At 46.2% G+C, this 17363-nt stretch overlaps 1 protein-coding gene and 1 long non-coding RNA gene across 2 annotated transcripts in view; both read left to right on the top strand.

The window, feature by feature from the left end:
• The window catches only part of LOC126998265 (serine/threonine-protein phosphatase 2B catalytic subunit 2-like), a 110763-nt gene that overhangs the window by 15330 nt on the left and 78070 nt on the right, over positions 1 to 17363 (top strand). The gene's annotated exons all lie outside the window — the stretch shown is intronic.
• Positions 6751 to 7669, top strand: LOC127000858 (uncharacterized). Its single transcript, XR_007754561.1, has 2 exons — positions 6751 to 7247; positions 7368 to 7669. It is a non-coding gene; the product is annotated as an uncharacterized LOC127000858 (long non-coding RNA).

Raw genomic sequence — 17363 nt, 5'->3', positions numbered from 1 at the left:
GCTTTGGGAAGGACGATAAGCACACACACGCACACGCACGCTAACACACATACACTCACCTGTTCTGTCCGGCGTCTTGAAGCTATCGTGTTACCTGTGTGGAATGTCTCAGCTTCCTCATGTCTTTTTTTTTCTTCCCTTCACGCTTATCCCTTCTCCCCTCCCCTCCCCCTCCTCCTCGCCCTCTTTTCTTGGTTTCCCTTTCTTTTATACATGCCCAGATGACCCCCTTCACATGCACAAGGCTCTTAATTTGGACTTACAATGCTCAAACTGCCTTGGCTAGTCAATGGTGCGGAGATCTTATAGAAAAGCGAGATTATATAGAAGAGTGGCATAATAAACACTAGACAAGCTCACCAGTAGCAATAGTTGAATGGCCAGATGTCTTGTTGCCTAGGGTTGTCTAGGTCTAAAAGAAACACAGTAGTGGCCTGTAACACAAAGGTTGGTATGATAAGACTTACCCCACAGTACCTCACAATGTTCTTCTCCCTTTCATCATGTGTCTCTTTCAATCCCTTTCTCAGGCTTAGCTCTCCTCCCCTACCGTCCTCTCCTCGCCCTTCTCTCTTGCATTTCCTTTCCCCCCATTCCTCTAAATTGCTCTCCCCTCCCTTCTCTCTGCCTTCTCCATCGTTATCTATTTTTCTCTGTTTCCCTTCACTTCTTTCTACAGTTTCCCTCTGCACCTATCCCCTCTATTCCTCTCAGTTTTCCTCTCCTTCCCGCCTTCCATACGTTTCACTTTTTCCTCCCTTCCCTTACTCGTTTCCTCCCTCCTCTTTGTATTGTCCATCATTCCTCTCAGTTTTCCTCTCCTTCCTCGTTCCCTCCGTCTTGTCCAATTGCTTTCCCCTTTTGCTCCCTTCCTTTCAACTCTTTCTTCGTATTTGTTCTCTATTCCTCATAATTCTCCTCTTCATCAGTTGTTGTTTCTCCTTTTCATTGTTTTCCCCCTTTCCCCTCTTCATGTCATGTGGGTGGGTGTGGGTGTGGGTGTGGAGTGGGTGTGGATGTGGGCGTAGGTGGGTGCCATGGATAGGTGGTTGGGTTAGTGGCACTCTGCAGTTTCCTTATTTCTTTTCACGCTTGTTGAATTGAAATATAGACGTTTTATTATTATTATTATTATTATTATTATTATTATTATTATTATTATTATTATTATTATTATTATTTCACTCCACATTTGTGTCCGGGATGTTGAGATGTAAAGCCTCCTCTGAATGCTTTATAGGAGCAGCGAGTAGCGGGCTTTTTTTATTATTATTGTTTCCTCAGCTGTAATAAAAAAAGAAAGTCTTCTCTGAGGGATTGTTAACGTATTCCTCGCACCATGCCGCTCACCTCAGCCATCATCATCATTATTATTATCATCACGTAATGTTATCCTCACCACGCCGTCAGGAAGAACAAACGAATGCCCGGTCACACACACACACACACACACACACACACACACACACACACAGAAATCGCGGATATACTTAAATTTGGATTGTCACGAGTTTTCCCCGATGTGTGCCAAGTGTGTGTGTGTGTGTGTGTGTGTGTGTGTGTGTGTGTGTGTGTGTGTGTGTGTGTGTGTGTGTGTGTGTACCCTTGCTTGCTTTTGGGTTCACGACGCAATGAAATGTTTACTCGTATATTAACTCCTTTTTTAGACGACGAGGTGTAGGTGTGGGTTTGGGAAGGTCACGATTATTTAGGTTAGGTCATATTTGACTCGGTTAGGTGTGTGTAGGTGAGGTCAGGGCAGTGGGTCAGGGGTGGCAGCGTTGTAGTGTTTCCTGAGCCTTCCTGAGTCAAGCAGCTCCGATAGTAAGCGACAGAGGGCGTTGGTGGTGTTCTCAGGCTCAGAGCTCCTTCTGGCACCCTCCCTCATGACATAGTTTTGGCTTCGAGCGTCACAACCTTTCCCCGCCTGTTCCCTCTCACGCGCCAAGGGTCATATTCTTGAACATTTCGGCGCCCAAGTACACGTATTTGACAAGGTTTTCGTAGTAGTTGTGGGCATTTCAGCGGGTAGTTTTATGGCCATGGTATTAGTTGGACCCTTCTTCTGTATCATGAACGTGAAAAAAGACTCATTGCAACACGATTCATCTCATTTTTGGCTTTTGGAAATAGTTGATGAAAGAGGAAGCGTCCGAGAGTACCGACTTTGCCTTCAACTCATCACTCCCTGACTTGCACCAATCCAACCCTCTCTCCTGTTTCGCCCGACTTATCCCTTCTGCCCTAACCTCAACACCTTTTCCCCGCCCGTTCCCCCTCACACCTAGCCTCGTCCCTTTCATCCCCTTCAACTCATCTCTCACTCCCTGACTTGCATCACTCCATCCCTCTCCTGTTTTCCCCGTCTTATCCCTTCTTCCCTAACCTCAACACCCTTAACCCGCCTTTTCCCTCTCACACCTAGCCTCGCCCCTTTCATCCCCTCACTCACTCCATCAGGTAGAACAAACGGAGGGCCCGTCACACACACACACACACACACACACACACACACACACTTTAACTCATCTCTCCCCGACTTGCATCAAACCAACTCTCTCTCCTGTTTCGCCCGACTTATCCCTTCTGCCCTAACCTCACCACCCTTTCCCCGCCCGTTCCCTCTCACACCTAGCCTCGTCCCTTTCATCCCCTTCAACTCATCTCTCACTCCCTGACTTACACCAATCCAACCCTCTCTCCTGTTTTCCCCGTCTTATCCCTTCTGCCCTAACCTCAACACCTTCTCCCCGCTGTTCCCTTGTCCCTTTCATACCCTTTAACTTATCTCTCACTCCCCGTCTTGCATCAAACCAACACTACCTCATCTTCTTTCTTAATCCCTCTGTCAACCTCACCACCCTTACCCCGCCTGTTCCTTCTCACACGCCTAGCCTCCGTCCCCTCACCACGCCGTCAGGAAGAACAAACGGATGGCCGGTCACACACACACACACACACACACACACACACACACTTTAACTCATCTCTCCCCGACTTGCATCAACCCAACCCTCTCTCCTGTTTTGTCCGTCTTATCCCTTCTGCCCTAACCTCACCACCCTTTTCCCTGCCTGTTCCCTCTCACACGCCTAGCCTCGTCTCTTTCATCCCCCCCTTAACTCACCTCTCACCGACTTGCAACACCCCAACCCTACCTCATTCTTTCTTATACCCTCTGTCCCAACCTCAACACCCTTACTCCTCCTGTTCCCTCGTCTCTTTCATCCCCTTCAACGCATCTCTCAATGACTTGCAACACCCCAGCCCTACCTCATGTTCTTTCATATTCCCTCTGTCCTAACCTCACCACCACCCTCTCCCCGCCTGTTCCCTTTCACACCCCCAACCCTCGTTCCCTTCATCCCTTTTAACTCATCTCTCACTGACTTGCAACACCCCAACCCTACCTCATCTTTCCTTTCTTATCCTTTCTGCCCTAACCTCGTCACCCTCACCTAACCCCCCCCACCCGCCCAGTCCCGCCCTGGCGTATGATGAGGCCATTACGAACGCCGCTCTGCAGGAAATCATCTGCATAACGCTGCTTTCAGGCGTGGCGAGTGGCTTATCATTGCATCTGGGGGCGGAGTGTCCCCATTGTGGCTCAACACGGCGAGGCGGGGAGGCCATGTGGCGCCGCTGCCCAGACTCCTGACACGCCGCCACCTCCCCGCGCTGCCGCAAAACTGGAGAATGTCTGTGGTGGTGTAGGAAAAGAAGCACTTAGGAATAGCAGAATAATAGGAACAGGATAATAAGAAATAGTCATGGGAACTAGTAGAAATATTGTGAACCTCATTACTGTAAGCTTTAAAGGCGTCACTATGAATATACGCCCGCTCGAGAGACAGACTGGGCCCAACACTACATCACTATTTAGATGGGTTGAAAAGCAATGTGACCTTCAGTATGAAATAAAAAAAAAGGTTGGCGACTTGTGAACGTCAAATAAAGACTGGGACGCGAGTTCTTATTAAATACAAGGCCGGTGTGAACTGCCAAGACAGCCCGAGTTGAATGAAAACAAGAACATCAAACATAATCATTATAGTGTATAGAAAGCAAGACCTTCGAGCATAAAATCACTTGAGAACGGAAAGTGAAAACGTAAAAACAGAAAACGGAAATGAGACCCTTGAATGTAAAGCAATTAATAGTCATCACGCACAGAAAGAAAGGAGACGATGGGGATTAAGTCTAATAATTAATCTGGTTAGCCCTCGAGAGGAATGAACCGGCGGGGAATTATGCGACGTGATTGAAAATTAAAAACGGGTCGAGGAGTTGAATGACTTGATTAACTGAGGAGAGAAGAAGAGCAGCGGGGGAAGGGCGGAAAGGCTCACCTGTAACGACATAATTAGGCGTTTGGGGAGACGGTAGAGGCGGTGCGTTCAACTTCATGGCACATTCTTTTGGCGGGTGTATGTGGAGAGTTGTGGTCAAGGGGTAGGAGGGGGGAGTGGTTGGCAGTGGTCAGCTAAGTAGAGGAAAGGGCTGACGATGGACTGTTTGACCGGACTGGACTGACGAGGAGAGAGGAAGAAGACAGATGGGAGGGTATTGGAAGATAATGGGAAGGAAGGGGAAGGTTATGGGCGTGGGGGATGGGAGAAAGAAAGCGTAGAAAAGATGCACTAGGGAGAAGATAATGTGATAAAGATGGGGAGTAATGAAAACCGTAGGAGAAAAGGTAGGAGAGGAAGAAGATAAAAGAGGAGGATGAGGTTGATGGAGAAGAAAGGAAAGTATAGGAGAAAAAAGTAGGAGAGGAAAGGAAGATAAAGAGGGGGCGTAGTTTTCTTTCCTCGTATATATATTTAGAAGTTTAAAAGCCAGACGAATGCTTGTTAGTGATCTTAGTGACAGTTCCTCCTTTGCGATCACATAACGTCTTAGTGTAAATATCTTTCCCCCTCTCTCCTTCCCTCTCCGTCTTCCCCTAATCCTTCCTTTCATCCCTTCCCCTGCTCCTCTCACCTCACTCCACACAGGTGCCTTGGTTCTCATTTCCCACCTTTGTATTCCCTTTTCATAACTTCTAGCTAAACTTGGTCGTATATTTTCCTTCTTGTACTCTAGATTTGCCTCTCTACCGCACTTTCCTTCGCAATCCTCCGCTCCTCTTTTTCCCTTTTGTTCCCTCTATCATATTCTTCTCTAAACTCTACTCGTACTTCTAACCTTGCCTCTTTACCGCACTTTCCTCCGCAATCCTCTTCTCTTTTCCCTCTCGTTTCCTCTATATCTACATCTGATCGTGTTTCTCTGCCTTGTCCTCTTTCTCCTTGTGTCTTTTCGTACCCAGGCTTGTCTCTGTACCGTATTTCCTTACACAGCCTTCTGCTTATATATACCCTTTCATTTTTTTATATGTACCCTTTCTTCGACTCTTTCCCTTTACCTTTTATCGTACCCAAGCTTGCCTCTGCCATCCTTCCTTTCACAAAATCCTGTTTCCTTATTCTCTTTTATTCCTGCTACTTACGCCTTTTTTTTCCTCCTCTTCCCTTTTAACCTTTTATTCTAACGTATACTCCATGCTTGTCTCTCTGCCATCCTTCCCTTCACAAATTCCTGCTTCCTCACTTTATTCTCTTTTATTCCTGCTTTCTACGCCTTTTTTTTCCTCCTCTTCCCTTTTAACCTTTTATTCTAACGTATACTCCATGCTTGTCTCTCTACCGTCCTTCCCTTCACAAATTCCTGCTTCCTCACTTTATTTTCTTTTGTTCCTACTCTCTACGAATTATTTTTTCCTCCTCTTCCCTTTTAACCTTTTCTTCTAACGTATACTCCATGCTTGTCTCTCTACCGTCCTTCCCTTGACAAATTCCTGGTTCCTTATTCATTAATACTCCTTCTATCTACACATCATTTCCTGCTCCTCTTCCTTAATTAACCCTTTTTTTCTTACTTGTACTCCCGGCTTTCCTTTCGACCTCCCACCACCTTCTCTCACCTTTCCCTTCATCTACATCTTTTTGTCTTCCCTCCTCTTGACCTTTTCACCACACATGCTCATACGCTTGCTTCTATAGTCTTCCTCTTTTCATTTTCCTAAAGCTGCTCGTACCCCATCCTTGCCTTTCTCCCATCCACCCATCCGTCCATCCTCTTTTTCCAACCTTTCACTTCCACCTCCTCCTCCTCCTCATCCTCCTCCTGACCCTCACCTTTCAGACGCGCGCCCATTCACCTGCTGGCAAGTAAGAGAGGCGGGTTCTTACAGGGAACACCTCGGAGTCCAATTAGCCGCCAGAGTTAAGTAGGATTTTTCAAAGGCTCCGGATGAAAGGGGCGAAGGAGGGAACAAAGGGTTACTGGGGCCCTCCCCCGAAGACCTGGCGAGGCAAATGTCGTTATCGTCGCCCTAAGGAGTGAGTTTGTGAATATTTAGACGTGGATGTGTTAGGTTAGGTTAGGTGAGGTGTGTAGTCTGATGTGGCCCGGTTGATTAGTTGAAGGTTAGGGTGATGTGTGAGGTGTACTAGTGTGTGTGTATGTGTGTGTGTGTGTGTGTGTGTACATGTGCGTCATACATACCCCCCCCCCCCTTACAACACACACCTAGAACCAACAAACGAACAACTAACGGGCAAAAACAAACAGAACCTAGCAAACAAAACATTTCGTATAGTTCCCCCTGAAAAAATAAAAGTTGTAGAGGCTCGTGGCTTAGAAGTTGACTCTCTCTCTCTCTCTCTCTCTCTCTCTCTCTCTCTCTCTCTCTCTCTCTCTCTCTCTCTCTCTCTCTCTCTCTCTCTCTCTCTCTCTCTCTCTCTCTCTTCTCGTAACTTTGTGCCCACCTTTTCATTCCCTCGGGCCGCCAGGTGAGAAGGGGAAAGTACAGGTAACAGGTAGACGGAGAAAAGGTATAAAAGAATCTAGGTAAGTAAGAATGAATGAGGTTTTGGTGATGCGGAAGAAAGGAAATGGTAAAAAAAAAGAGGGAGAGGAAGAAGGTAAAAAGTGGAGGTTACTGAAAGACATGGGAATGGAAGGAGATGGTTATGGTGAAGGAGTTAGGAAAAGGAAAGAAGAACGTAAGGGATGTTAGTGATGGAGGTGAAAAGAAGGAAATGAAGAGAAGATGGGACTGGAAGAAGATAAAGGGGAGGGAAGTTACTGAAAGACATGCGGAGGGAAGGTAAAAGTTATGGTGAAGGAGTTTGGTCTGGTGATGAGAAAGAGAAAGAAAAGAGTAAAAAAAGTGAGAGAGGAAGAAGATAAAGAAAGGAGAGGTTACTGAAAGACATGGGAGGGAAGGAGAAAGTTATGGTGAAGGAGTTTTGGTTTGGTGATGAGAAAGAGAAAGAAAAGAGTAAAAAAAGTGAGAGAGGAAGAAGATAAAGAAAGGAGAGGTTACTGAAAGACATGGGAGGGAAGGAGAAAGTTATGGTGGAGGAGTTTTGGTTTGGTGATGGGGAAGAGAAAGAAAAGAGGAAAAAAAATAAAGTGGAAGTGGAGGAAGATAAAAAAAAGGAGAGGTTAATGAAAGACATGGAAGGGAAGAAGTTAATGGTCGCTGAGGATGGAGAGAAAGTATAGAAAAGATGCAAGCGGGCGAAGATAAGAAGAGATAGATGGGAAAGAAAGAAAACTAGGAGAAAGGGTAGAAGAGGAAGAAAATACAACCGTGTACTGAAAGAAAGAGAGGGAAAGGGAAATAAAGAAAAAAACAAAAAAAGAAAGCGTAGAATAGATGCAAAACAAAGAAGATTAAGATGAAATAAATGGGAGAGAAGGAACGTAGAAAAGAAGATAGCACATGTGGAGGACGAAGATAAAGCGAGGGCTGTAGAAAAGGGTAGATGGGGGAGAGAGATGAAAGGGATGGATGGGAATAGAAAATGGGGTAGTTGAAGAAAGATAATGTAATGGCGGCAAAAGGACGATGAATTGTTAAAAGGGGAAGGCGATACAGAGAGAATAGGGAAGCAGCGAAGGAGGAAGGAAATAAAAAGGAAGAAAAAATGCGACTTAGAAAAGAAAAAAGATAGAGGTCAACACCGGATGAAAAAAAAAAAGAGGTCTTCGTGGATGAATGATAAGGAAGAGACTTGGGGAAAGGAGAAGGAAGGAAGGAAGGAAGGAGGGAAAAAAGGAAGGCAAGAGAAAGGAGATAAGGAAGGGGAAAAAAGGACAAGCAGGTGACGTTAAGCTACATACAACAGGTGGCGGCGGCGGACAGGTGGTGGCGGCGGCGGCGGCGGCATCGGAGGAGGAGGAGGAGGAGGAGGAGGAGGAGGAGGAACCAATAAGCCCTTATACACACACACACACACACACACACACACACACACACACACACACACACACAGCCTCCCCCCTCCCCCCTCCCCAGTCCCTTTAACCCCCTAGCGAAAAAAAAAAGGAAAAGTATATCGTCGAGGGAAGGAGCAGCAGTAAAGACGTGACCTGAGAGAGAGAGAGAGAGAGAGAGAGAGAGAGAGAGAGAGAGAGAGTATAGGCTCCTTCCCCTGTGCTTGCCCTCAGTGGTGATTTAGCTCCTCTTTAAACCACAGGTGTGAGTGCAGAACAGGTGCAGCACACAGGTGGGAACGGTGTCAAAAGGGAGGGGGAAGCGAGGGGGCCGCGGGCGGCAGGGAGAGGGAGAGGCAGGGAGAGAGAGAGAGGGGGGTGGGGAGGGAGAGAGGAGCGGCACCCTTCTGGCCCTCCTGAAAATTTTAGTAAGCTGGAGGGGCTGCACGATGAGAGAGAGAGAGAGAGAGAGAGAGAGAGAGAGAGAGACTTATGTCAGGAAAGGCGATTACAGGCAAAGCAAACGAAGAAAATCCTAAAACCAAGAGAAAATAGACATCGGAAAAGGAGAAGAAATCGAAGGTGGAGGGCGCAAAGGAGGAGGAAGAGGAGAAGGAGGAGAAGGAGGAGAAGGAGGAGGTGAGGAAAATAAAGAAAAAAATCATCCATCTGTGTGTGTGTGTGTGTGTGTGTGTGTGTGTGTGTGTGTGTGTGTGTAAGCCACCTGTCCTTGTCCTGCAAAACCCGGATTCTGATATTGGTCTCTAAGCTGAAGGAGGAGGAGGAGGAGGAGGAGGAAGAGGAGGAGGAGGAGGAAGAGGAGGAGGAGGAAGAGGAGGAGGAGAATAGATGGAAGAAAAGGGGTAAAACAAAGGAATAAAAAAGGAGAAGAGAGAAGAGAATTAATAAAGAAAGAGAAGTTGAGAGAGAGAGAGAGAGAGAGAGAGTATAATCAATTCAAGTTTTGTAGGCAATCTTTTAGCGTTATTTAATTCTCTCTCTCTCTCTCTCTCTCTCTCTCTCTCTCTCTCTCTCTCTCTCTCTCTCTCTCTCTCTCTCTCTCTCTCTCTCTCTCTCTCTCTGCCCCTCTTCCCCCCACCCCACCCCCCCACCCCGCATAGGACCATTAGAAGTTTAACCATCAAAGAGATACTTACCTTCCTTGAAAAATTGTGTGGGGAAAATTATGTGAAAGGCCAGAAGATTGTGGGAAAATGATGAGAAAAGATGAGGAAAAAGGAAAGGGTCCAAGAAAAATGCCGGAAAAGTGGAGAAATGTGGATGAACAAAGGGAGCAATAGAAAGAGGGAAAATATAGATGCTGGAAAAATTGTGTGGGAAAAAGTATGTGAAGGGGCAGAAGATTGTGGGAAAATGATAAGAAAGAATGGAAAGGGTACAAGGAAAAGGGAGGAAAAGTGGAGAAATTTGGAGAAACACAGGGAGCAATAGGAAGAGGGAAAATATAGGTGCTGAAAAATTGTGTGAGGAAAATATATGTAAAGGGGCAGAAGATGGTGGGAAAACGATCAGAATAAGGAAAATGGTACAAGGAAAAGGCAGGAAAAGTGGAGAAAGGTGGATAAACAAAGGGAGCAATTGGAAGAGGGAAAATATAAGTGCTGGAAAAATTGCGTGGGAAAAAGTATGTGAAGGGGCATAAGATTGTGGGAAAATAATGAGAAAAGATTAGGAAAAAGGAAAGGGTCCAAGAAAAATGCCGGAAAAGTGGAGAAATACAGGGAGCAATAGGAAGAGGGAAAATATAGGTGCTGGAAGGCGTGAAAAGATGAAGTACTGACACGGAACGGAAGAAAGTAGGGGGAAGGGTACAAGACAAATGCTGGAATAGTAGAAAAATGTGGAGAAATAAAGGGAACCATAGAAAAAGGGAAAATATAGTTGTTAGAAAGGGTAAAAAGTAAAATTATAACGATACAAGAAAAGTGGAAAGGCAAAGAAAAGGGAGAGCTGTGTCTTTTGGTCCTTAAATATTTGTTCCCAGTAAGTAGTAAAGGAAAAAAAAAGGAAGGGGGAAAAACGTGATGGGAAAAAAGGTCTGGAAAAGCGTATTGGCAACCCCTCCGGCAGGCTTCTTGTTCCCACGGGGCTTGTGTGTGTGTGTGTATGTGTGTGTGTGTGTGTGTGTGTGTGTGTGTGTGTGTGTGTCCAGGTATGAATAAGCCTCTCTTAGGATTAATTAACTCTGCTTTCCTTGAATAGATAATGATGTTCAAAGGTGACTGGGATGCTTGTTAGTGCTCTCTCTCTCTCTCTCTCTCTCTCTCTCTCTCTCTCTCTCTCTCTCTCTCTCTCTCTCTCTCTCTCTCTCTCTCTCTCTCTCTCTCTCTCTCTCTCTCTACCTTTAATAAAAACACAGGTATGAGCGCACCTTCCCACTTTCCCTTTAATACCGATTGGTTGGCAGGTGTTCACATGTTCCCCTTCCACCTGCAGCTCTTCCTCTCCCTCACCTCGCCCCCCCCTAAATGCTGTTCTCTCAAGGCGCTTCTCTCCCCCTTCTCCCCCCGTCTTCTCTCCCCTCTTCTTGGTTCTTGGTCCTCTTAGCCTCATCTCGATTCCAGGGCGGTCACTGCTATTACTTCGCTCTTACTACACCTGGCCGTGGGAGGAAAGGTGTAACTGCCGATGTAATAGGTATTTCGTGAGAGCCCCCTCCCCTCCCTCCCCTCTCTCTCTCTCTCTCTCTCTCTCTCCATCCTACTGTGAGGTTTTTTTTTATATAAGGGAATGCAGATAGTGGGCGGGCAGGCTGTAAGTGGGCTCGTGGATGGATGACAGGGATGATGGATGAGTGCGTGCTTGGTGGGGGAAGTTTTAGTCGGTGGGTGATGGGGATGGATGTAGTTTTAGCGTCGTTCGTTGAAGTGGCTTGGATGATAGTAAACGTAACTTAGTGAAGGGTCGAACCTCCTCCCCTTCCGCACATACACATACATAGACGAGGGACGAAGAAATAAGATAGAGGGAAATACCACAGTAACGTTTCCTTGGTGCCTGAAAAAAACACTCCATTGATTGCCGACACCCACCATCATCACCATCACCAATAACAACGATAGCAACAGCATTACCACCAACACTACCCGCAGTAACGCTATGATCATCACTAACCGCACTTCCATACAGCCCTCTATAATGGCCCTGCTCACCATTACTACATATTGAGCCACCATCAATTTTCGTTCTCGCGCCAACGCCCTTTACTTAACCGCCTGGAACCAGCACGCGACACACACACACACACACACACACACACACACACATTGACACACACACCAGTGATCAGCAACAAGCAAAGACAGCGGCGCGCGAAGAAGCCACATTCCCAAGCATACCACCAACCCTTAAGTGGCTCGAGGCATCAACGGCGGCTGTCGAGACGAGTGACAAGATTCGCTGACATCCCCGCCCTGTGACAGCCACGTGGCAGCCCTTTGTCAGCCCTCCTTTCCACATCGCTGATCACCACACAGGCACTCACACAATCATCATCACCACCATCATCATCATCATCGTCATCGGCAAAGTTCTCCGTCCCCCGCCTCCGCCTCCGCCGCCGCCGCCGCCGCGTTCCCCCGCCCTGTCTGTGTCGGCGTTCAGACAGCGACGTAAAGAGGAGCGTCGAGGCCTGGCCCAGGGGACGGCGGCGATACTTCCTGCGGCCACGGCTTTTTATTAAAGAGTCCAGACCATCGGGGGCGGGAGAGAGAGAGAGAGAGAGATAACCGCGGTAGGAGAGAAAATGGTAACAAAGGAAATGAATGAAAAATGAAATGTAGATGGATACGCCAGGGGGAGAGAGAGAGAGAGAGAGAGAGAGAGAGAGAGAGGCCTCCATCAAAAGTTTATGTTTACTTAGATGGTATTATCTGTACTATGAAAAAAATAACAACCTGCATTTTTAAAACAGGCGTAAATGTTAGTGTTTTATTTTACTATACGCCGTGAATGATTTAATGTTTTTTTTAGGGTTTGTTTTACGCTTACGAAGTGTTCAAGATTATTCAGAAGTTTTAAGTAGTTCCGATTATTATCAAAGGAAGGTCTTGCTTGATGCTGTAGTCGTGATAATTTAGATTTGTTTGGGAAAATTATAGAACGGTTTCCCCATACTTTCTCCCCCACTCTCTCTCTCTCTCTCTCTCTCTCTCTCTCTCTCTCTCTCTCTCTCTCTCTCTCTCTCTCTCTCTCTCTCTCTCTCTCTCTCTCTCTCTCTCTCTCTCTCTCTCTCTCTCTCTCTCATGCCTGTGGTAGATTGGAAGATTCTTAAAAAAAAATATTCAGTAAAAGAGAAGGATGCATAATTGTTAAGCCGCTAGTGTGTGTGTGTGTGTGTGTGTGTGTGTGTGTGTGTGTCTGAGGTGAGGAAAGCAATAATCCACTACTAAAAAATCAAAGTTGTTATCAGGTTTTTGTCGTTTGGTAGTGATGGTGTGTGTGTGTGTGTGTGTGTGTGTGTGTGTGTGTGTGTGCGTGCGTGCGTGCGTGAAAATGACATATCGTATTTGGCATGTTGTAAGTAAGATCCACCACCACTATGCACCACCACCAGGCAATGTCATCACCACAATACCACCACTATCATCATCATCAACACCAACACAGTTACCATCTCAGTACCGCTACCTGCCCCCCACCCCCACCACCACCACCGCCATCACCAACAGTTACCATCCCAGTACCACAACCTTTCCCCCCTTCCCCCCCCACTTCCCCCCACCCCCCACCATCACCGCCATCACCATTCCCCGCCTTTAATAGCAGCGGATCTCGGCGGGTGGACTGTCGTTGTATAAGTGAGCATCGAACAAATGACGAAAACAACGCAAATCTTGATAATCCTCCGCGGAATGGCCGATCAAACGACGAATTCCCGGATGGCGTGAGCATATTTTAGAGAGAGAGAGAGAGAGAGGAGGGGATGCGCGCGTCCTGACCTCCACCCTCAAATGCAAGGTCATGAGGTACAAGTTATAGCTCGACTTCCTTCCTCCGTTTCTTCCGCATTTCCTCCTTCCTTCCTTCCTTCCTTTCCTCCCTTCCTTCCTTCCTTCCTTTTCTCCCTTTCTTCCTTCCTTCTTTTCTTTCTTCTTCCGCATTTCCTCCTTCCTTCCTTCCCTCCTTTCCACCCTTTCTTCCTTCCTTCTTTTCTTTCTTCTTCCTCATTTCCTCCTTCCTTCCTTCCTTCCTTTCCTCCCTTTCTTCCTTTCTTCTTTTCTTGCTTTGTGTTTGTCTTCTTTTCTTCTTTCCTCAGACCCTTCTTTTTTTACTTCATTACTTATTTCCTCACCCTTCTTTCTCTTCTCCCTTCTTTCTTTCCCCTCGTGGTTGTCTTCCTTCCTTCCTCACATCCTTCTTTCTTCCTTTTCTTCCTTCCGTTATTTTTTCCCTTCTTCCTTTCGTCTTTCTTTCCTTCCTTCCTTACTTCTTTCACTCTTGCTTGTCTTCCTTCCTTCCTCAGTCCCTTCTTTCTTTCCTTCCTTCCTTCTTTCGTTTCTCTTTCTCTCCCTCCTCCTACCTTCCTCCTGCTTCTCTTATTTCCTTTCCCTTTCCTTGAGTACTTCCTTTCTCTTGTCCTTGCTATCTGCTTTCTTTCCTTCCTTCCTTCCTTCATCCTCTTCTGTCCCTTTCCCACACGCTTTCCGATGTTGTTTCGTTTTTCTTCCCTCCTTTCAACCTCTTTTATCCATCCTTTTCTTCCTTAGCCAGCTAACTATTCACGCCATCCGTCGGCTCTCTCTCTCTCTCTCTCTCTCTCTCTCTCTCTCTCTCTCTCTCTCTCTCTCTCTCTCTCTCTCTCTCTCTCTCTCTCTCTCTCTCTCTCTCTCTCTCTCTCTCTCTCACGCCATGCCCATTTTCCGAAGTGGTGTGTGTGTGTGTGTGTGTGTGTGTGTGTGTGTGTGTGTGTGGGGGGGGGGTGCTTTCACACACACACACACACACACACGGAGGGAGATTAGAATGCACGGCAGCAAGGGTGAGAAAGAACGGGGCGGGCAGGGAGACAAAAGGGCACAGGAGGGGAAGGGAAAGGCGGAAGTTGAGGAAGGAGGAGGAGGAAGAGGAGGAGGTGGAGGAGGAAAAATGAGATGGCGAGGAAGAACTGCGTGACAAGTGAATAATAGAATGACAAATGGAATGGAGGAAGTTAGACGGAAAAAAAAAAAAAGTGAGAGGGAAAGAATTTGGTAGCGGGTGGCGGGAAGAAAGTCGAAGAAGGAAGAAGAGAAGGATGGGAAGAGGGAGGAAAAGAAGGGAAGAAGGAAGGAAGGAGGAAAGGAAAAAGAGAGTGAAGGACGTAAGTTGAAGAAAAGAAAGGAAGAAAGGAAGGGAAGGTAGTGAGAAAGATGAAGAAGGAAGGAGAAGAAAGGAAGAAAGGACGAAAGCTGAAGAAAAGGAGAAATGAAGGAGGAAAGGAAAAAAAGAAAACATAGCAGCGTGTATAGAAAAGCTTAGACAACGGAGTAAAGGCTTGCGGATAATAAAGTAAAGGAAGGAGATAACAAAAAAAGAAGATGGATGGACGAACAGAATAATAAAGCGAAGGAAGAAGATAACGAATAACGGAAGGAAGAACAGAATAACGAAGGAAGAAGAAAATAACGAAGAAGAGTAAAAGAGCGAACAATATAATAAAATAAATAATGAAGATAACACAAAAAAGATGGAAAAACAACTAGTAAACGAAAAAAAAATCACAACACACGACTTAGTAAAGAAAAAGAAGAAGAAAACTGAAAACTAAAGAAAATTGTAAAAGAAAACACCAACCTGATTTACCTTTGAGGAGAGTGGCGGTGAGAGAGAGAGAGAGAAAATTAGGGAGTGCGGGGAAGAAAAATGAGAGAAAGAGTGAGCGTGTGAGAGAGAGAAGAGAGTGCTGGGAAATTAGTGAACGTGGAAAGCAAGCAAGAGAGAGAGAGAGAGAGAGAGAGAGAGAGAGAGGGAAAGGGGATAGGAAAATGAGTTAGTAAGTGGATGTTGGATGTAAGTGAGGGAGTGGATACGTAAGTGCAGAGAGAGAGAGAGAGGGAGAGGGAGAGGGAGAGGGGGAGTGGGAGGGAAGGAAAGTGGATAGGGAAGTGAGTTAGTAAGTGGATGTCAGATTAAAGAGAGGGAGTGGATACGGAGGTGCAGAGAGAGAGAAGAAAACAGCTACATTACTAACCCCCTCAAAATGTTAAATCGTAAAATATGAAAATAGTAAAAAGAATAAAGGTTGAAAGAGAGGCTGCGTTATGAAATTAAGATGACGCCACGCCACGCTGCGCCTTGCCACGCCACGCACATATATAGCGTTGATGAGGCTTAAAGTTAGAGCACAATAACCCGCTGGACGTGCTGAAGAAAGGAAGCGAGGGAGGGAGGGAGAGGTTGTGAAGGAGGGAGAGCGGGAGATATGAAAAAATAAAGGAGAATGGGAGGTGAAGACGTGAAAAAAATAAGGAAAAAGAGGGAGGAGAGGAAGAGAGGGATGGAGATGAAGATGTGAAATTAATAAAGGAGGGAGAGAAGGGAGGGAAACGAAGAGAGAGAGGAGAGGGAGGAGAGAGAGAGGGAGGCGTAGATGTGAAAAAGTAAGGAAAAGAGAGAGGAGAGGAAGAGAGGGGGGAGATGAAGATGTGAAATTAATAAAGAAGGGAGAGAAGGGAGGGAAACGAAGAGAGAGAGAGGCGTAGATGTGAAAAAAATAATGGAGGAGGAGGGAGGAAAAACGAGACGAGAGGAAGGAGGGAGGGGAGGGAGGGAAAACGTGGGAAAAAATAAGGGAGAGGAAGGAAGGGAAAAACGTGGTCGGAGGAAAAATAATAATGAGGGAGGAGAGAAAACGTTGCTTGAGGATGAAGATTGTGAGGCAGAGGAGAAAAAAAATGGAGGAAAAAACTTGGAAAAAAATTGAGTGTTGTGATAAATAAAAATAGATATAGAATAGATAAAAATGAGTGTTTTAAATGGGTAAAAAAAAAAATTATGAGTGAATGTTGTCTGGATGAGAATAATACAGAAAAAAGAAGAAAAAAATGAGTAAATGTCCTGAGTAAGAAAAGAATGAGGAAAAAAATATTGAACATTATATGGATGAATAGAAAATGAGGTAAAAATATAATGCTGTGTGTGTGTGTGTGTGTGTGTGTGTGTGTGTGTGTGTGTGTGTGTGTGTGTGTGTGTGTGTGATTTATGCAGTGTTGTGGAGGGAACGTTAATGTGTGTGTGTGTGTGTGTGTGTGAGAGAGAGAGAGAGAGATTAAAAGTGAAGAATTGTTAGGGATGATCAGTAAACACACACACACACACACACACACACACACACACACACACACACACCACCTGCCGGCATTAAACAAATCGTAAAATTGACAAGATTAAGCTAGTGAGCATTGCGTGTCCTGACTGACTGACTGACTGCACGCCGCACGCCATCTTCCTCCCCCCCTTCCTCCTCTCCCCTCTCATTTCCTCCCCACCAATCCCTTCCCTCCCTACTATTCCTTCCTTCCCTCTCCACTATCCCCCCCTTCCTTCCCTCCACAGTCCTTTCCTTCCCTCTCTTCCCTCCCTTCCTTCCCCACCATTCCCCTCCCTCCTTACCTCCCCATTCCTCACTTTTCCTCTCTTTCCTTCCCTTCCCCCTATTCCTTCTTTTTCCTCTCCAGCATTCCCCTCCCTTTCTTTTTTTTCTTCTTCCCAGCCTTCTCTTTCCTTTCTCTCCCTCTCATATATAATTTCTCACTTTCTCCTCACTCCTTTCTTTGTCTCCCTAACCCTCTATCTTCTCTCCCCTTCCTCCCTTCCTCCCTCCTCATTTCAACTATTCCTCTCCCTTCCCACCTTTTCTATTTCCTCCCCCAATTCTTCCTTTCCCTCTTTTTCTCCTCCAGTTTCCTTCTCTCACCACCTCGTCCTTGCTCCTCTTCCCCCCTTTTTCTCCTCCCTTCCCCTACTTTTTTTCCACTCTTCCCCTCCCTTTCTCCTCATCTCCTCCCCTCCACTTCCTTTTTCTTCACTTCCCCTCCATTTCCTTCACTTCCCCTTCCCTTCCCAACCCTCATTCCTTTCCCTTCCCTTCCCTT

The sequence above is a fragment of the Eriocheir sinensis genome, chromosome 2 (assembly GCF_024679095.1).
Source record: "Eriocheir sinensis breed Jianghai 21 chromosome 2, ASM2467909v1, whole genome shotgun sequence".
Lineage (NCBI taxonomy): Eukaryota > Metazoa > Arthropoda > Malacostraca > Decapoda > Varunidae > Eriocheir > Eriocheir sinensis.
Note: the sequence above shows the minus strand (reverse complement) of the source record. Positions and strands in the feature narration are given on the sequence as shown.